A 5,046-nucleotide genomic window follows, 5' to 3' on the forward strand; every position below is an offset into this window, starting at 1 on the left:
GAGCGGTTCCTTGTTGGGATGACCTTTCTTATCCTAGTGTGACACTTGGCTGGGTGTTGTCTTCGGATTTGCTTCCTTAGTGAAACCCCACTGTTCCCTGCCACAGATCATGAGAAAGGGGACCCAGGCCTGGGAAACGGTAAAGGCAGGTGCTGCCAGGTGCTGCCAGTGACCATAAGGAAACTTGTCATGATTCCAGTGGGACATTTGAGCTTGAGCCCTCTTGCCTCTCTGTGCCGGAAATTAGCCACGTACATGCCACCAAGTAGCCGAACTAGCCTCCAGAGTAGGGCGTCTTAATAGCTCTGATTCAGACAACGAAGATGGTATGCTGGGCATCATGATTTTTGCCTCCAGTAGTGTCCGAGTTGTTGTTTTCAATGGTGCTTAGACATCAGGTCCAGTTTTTAATTTTTTTTAATTTTTTTTGGGGGGGACCATTTCATATTCACTGTAGTAAAACCACGTTTCTAATCTAAAAGCTACATCGAGTTATTTCAGCAAGAAGAGGGCTCATCTTACACCATTGGCAATTAGAACTGGAACTGTGAGAAAAATCATTCCTGCCCTCCCACAGTTAGTAATGTACTGTGATCAGGCTTTGAAGGGGCATCCACGGGTGACAGTCCAGACCAGGACACATAACATGACCCAGAGACGACTTTAGGAGCCGACCTATTGCTCCATTAACATGCAGACTTAGTGCTTTGGCGCTGATGGTGGTGACAGGAGGTGAAACAGAGGACGTGCTGGCTGTTACTGGAAGCACTATGCTTGAGTCTTTTATGAGCAAGTTAAAAATACTAACATAGCTCACCCTCTTGAAACTCTTCTGTTTATTAGGGGCTTTCACATTCATACATCAACGATTTTGATGTTCACAGTAACGCTGTGAAGTACAGAGGGCAGGAGGATTATCTTTGCTTTACATTTGATGAGGCCAAATGAAACTCTGAGAAGTTAAGTGATTTATTCACGACCACACAGAAAGTAAGTAGGAAACTTGGGATTTGGACTTGATTTTTCTGACTCCAAATCTAATGTTCTTTCTACTATATCCAAAATGGAACCCATGTCAAAGTAAGTTGATATAGAGTTTAGATGAATTTTAAAAGTAAATCAAGAGAAAAATACTTATCTAAATGTTAAATTACAAATCACTGTGCATGCTCACGAGTTCTAGAACTAGCAGAAGTCAGACTGAACAAAAGAGAAATGTACTGGTTTAAGTTCCTACTGAGTAGAGTAAGAGTCAGATTTTTACATTTATCTCGTGATGGGAGAAAGTATTTATTAAGGTGCCCCTACGTCCTTGGAAACAAGGTAGAGCCTTGGACGCTCGTTCGGTCGTCTGCTCAATAACAAACGCTGGCCAATCCTCTCTGCCCCAGCAAACATGGTACCCCGATGATTTGATCTCAAGCAATATGTGCACAGAGACTTGGTGGTCAAAAACGACAAGGAAGCGAGTCTCTGGTGGCCTGAGAGTTTAGATTCTCTGTGCCCTCCATTCCAACAACCCTGGAAATGTTTAATGATGTCACTGAAGTTCCACAACCAGCAAAGCTGTGCCCCAAAGGGACAAAGAGAATGCTGAGACATGTCTGTGCAGGTAGGTGATGAGCTGCCGGAACAAAACCCCCGCCCTCTTCCTGGCAGCTGCCCCTCCTGTCTCCAGGCTTCGCTTGTACATCGACGGTGTTCGCAACTGGTGTCAAAAGACCTGCGAGGCTTTCATTGGTCTCCCTGGATTGTTGCTTCACTCTCAGCATCACAGAGGAACTTTCTCCCTCGCTCTTCCCTGCACGCCCTCCGCCTGCTAAAAAGAGCTGTCACTATTCCAGTAACCATAAGCAACAGATCGTTTTATACTTTAATCCATAAATAAACATTTCTTCCTTTGAACTTCATTAAATTTGAATGTGTTTTCATTGTGAAACAATCTGGCATCTCTATCATTTAGACATATAAAACTATAAAACTAGCAATTAATTTTGGTCTTTAGGAGTACTGGTGGTCTAGAAACCGTGAGCTTATGCCAACAAAAGCAAATGAAAACCTCAAACATGTAGACATAACACTTGAAAAAGAAAAATCACGAAGCGCTATCTCAGTAGCTAGAGGAGATTATCTCCTACTCGTTCCTGATGGTATCCATCAAAATCCTCAGCTCATTTAAAGAAGAGGAAATTCTATTTCCTTGAATATTATTCACCAGAATGAAATAATCGTCTGATGAAAACCTAAAAATTAAGCCATGATTTGGCTAATTATGAAAATATCAACAATATTTACCAGCAAATATCCTTCTGTTAATTGCAAATATATTAAAGATCTGAATGCTTATTAAATGCAAAGCATCTAATACCTCCTTGGTAGATACTGCAAGGAGGGTATGACAATTTCTTCTTTCAGAGAATGTACAGACGAGTGAAGAAGACCCGGAACCAAAAGCAATAATCAGCCGATTATAGTAGTCAGACTCCTAGACTCTGGACTTCAAAAGGCCTTGCAGCTTCTGCCTTGTGCTTTTGGGTTTCTCATTTGGGCTGACGAGGGTAGAGGGCAGAGGGGGAGAGCCAGCCTTCCACCGAGAGAACTCTCTGGCAGCCCTCTGGGGACGCCCGTGTGGGAGGTGCTGAGGCCCCCTGCCAACACCCAGTGCTAACTTGCCAGCAGGCTGTGTGAGCTCCCTCGGAAGTGGAAATGGATCCTCCAGCCCTGGTGGCGTCTTCAGATCCCTGTGGGCCTGGCGGACATCTGCTGCAACCTCAAGAGAGCCCCTGTGCCAGAACCACCAGAGGAGCTGCTCCTGAATTCCTGACTCACAAAAACTATGAGGCAAAAATCAGCATTTTTGTCTTCAACAATGAAGTTTTGGGGTGACTCGTTACATAACAATAGAGCACTACTGAGCTTGTCGAAGATGCCAAGTGCTATTGTAGGTGGAAAGAAAACGTTGAGCAGGAAAGTCATGTCTGCTACCTCCCAGAGCTTTGCATCTATCAAGAAGATGACCAGGATGGGAACCAGCAGTTAGTGTAATGGCTACGTCGCTGGACTCCCACATAGTCGACCGTGGTTTGCATCCTGGACCCGGTGGCTTAAAACCCACGCCGGGCGCGTGTGCGTGTGTGCCCAAGATCCCGAGAGGAGAATGGAGGAGAAGGGATTGCAGCGTGACCATCCCCTGTGGGGGGTGATTTCTTGCTTTCTGTCTCTCTGTCTCTCTCTGTCTGGCGAGCGCACGAGCCCTATAGCGAAAAACCTCTCAAAAAAAAAAAAAAAAAAAAAAGATGACCAGGTGAGCCAGCAGGTGGTATAGTGGTTAAGGTGTTGTACTCCCTGTGGTTGACCACTGTTTGAGTCCCAGATCTGGCGGCTTGATACTCAAGCTGAGTGCAAGTGCGTGCCCAAAATCCCGAGAGGAGGATGGGGGAGAAGGGATTGCAGTATGGCCATCTCCCCTGGGGAGTGATTTCTCTCTTTTTGTTTCTCTGTCTCTCCAGCAAGTGTGAACACCCTATAGCAAAAAAATTTCTCTCTTTCAAAAAAAGATGACTAGGTAACAAATAAATATAAATTTGCACAATGTTTTAAACAGTAAGTAAGACTGAATATGAGTCACTTTAAATAAGCTGTAGTTATAGGCTACAGGAGCCCAGAGAGGATGAGGATGATTGCTTGAATTGAGGAGCTGGAGAGCAACTGCCGGGAGAGGGCGGACTGGAAAAGCCAAGCACAAAAGGAAGGTGCTCTGGGTAGAGGACTAGAACTAGGCGAAGGCAGCGAGGTGGGAAAGGCCACCCCTGTGTGGTGTGTGGTGAGTGAATCACTTGGGGTAGAACTGGGGTAGCACCAGGTCAGACTCAAGCCCTGGATAACTGAATTCTCTGGAGAGTTTTGAATCGATGCTGGATGGTGTAAGAGTTAAAAATGGCTTGCCAGTTCTGTTAGTATTTATTTATTAGGAGAGGCTCTCTGCATTGTGATCCCCCTGCTCGTTCCCCACAGTAGCTGGCCCCACAGGTAGATGCCTCGCAGATGGTCCCACCCTGCAGAGTACAGCGTCTTAGCAGGTATTACAGCTGGGTGTGTTTCGTATTGCCTACCTACACTTTGCTGGGCATTGCGGGAGACATTAATAACGAACTATCCCTGTCCTCAGGAACCTATTGTCCCCTTGGCAGTATGAAATAAGAGCGCGTGGACTGCAGAGAGTGTCATAGTACATGCCGTCAGTGAGAAGGCAGTGACTGGTGATTTAGATCAACGTGGTCTACAACAGCAAACGCTCGTTCTGCGCTTGTCCTGTGCCAGGATCTTTTCCAAGACTTTATACACATTGATTCAGTTAGTCACAGCGACACGAGGCTGGGGATAACGGCGTCCCTGCTTAATAGATGGGAGACAGAGGCATGGGGAGGTTAGCTGCCCAGCATCACCAACGCGAGTACACAGGAAGATTAGATCCGGACGACTCTGCTCTGGAGGCTGTGAGCAGCCACCGCACTTCCTGCCTCTGCAGAGGTGAGGCCTTGACAGGCCGACTGTAAGTCTCATTGACTCTCGTCATCTGTCGTCGGTATACATTGTTATTTCTCTAGTTGGAAGGTGCGGACACGCTCCCAACATTCTGAACTCTGGTTTCACTGCACAGCATTGATAGAAACCCTCCTGTGACTGCTTTGGGACATGCTAGAAGACACTGAAATGTGGGCTCTTTCAGTTACTCACATGCAGCACCCCTATACTGCCAGTCACTTTGAGAAACACTGGCAGCTGTGACGGCACTGGTGGTGCAGTGGAGTTGACAGACGTGCAGGGTAAACACGATGCGGAGGAAGGACCGCAGACCAGGACTCGGGACGCCGCGCCCGGCCCAGCTCTGTCCCCACGTGGTGGCGTATCCCCAGAAGGCTGCTTCCTCCCTCCTGCTTGGCACAGCTCACATCACCTGCTCCCCACCCTGTCCCCAGATGGCCGAGAGACACAGCAGCCTGGGAGCTGCAAGGACACTAGCCCTGAGACCTGGTGCTTGCTCTT

The sequence above is a fragment of the Tupaia chinensis genome, unplaced genomic scaffold (assembly GCF_000334495.1).
Source record: "Tupaia chinensis unplaced genomic scaffold, TupChi_1.0 Scaffold000578_2, whole genome shotgun sequence".
NCBI lineage: Eukaryota > Metazoa > Chordata > Mammalia > Scandentia > Tupaiidae > Tupaia > Tupaia belangeri.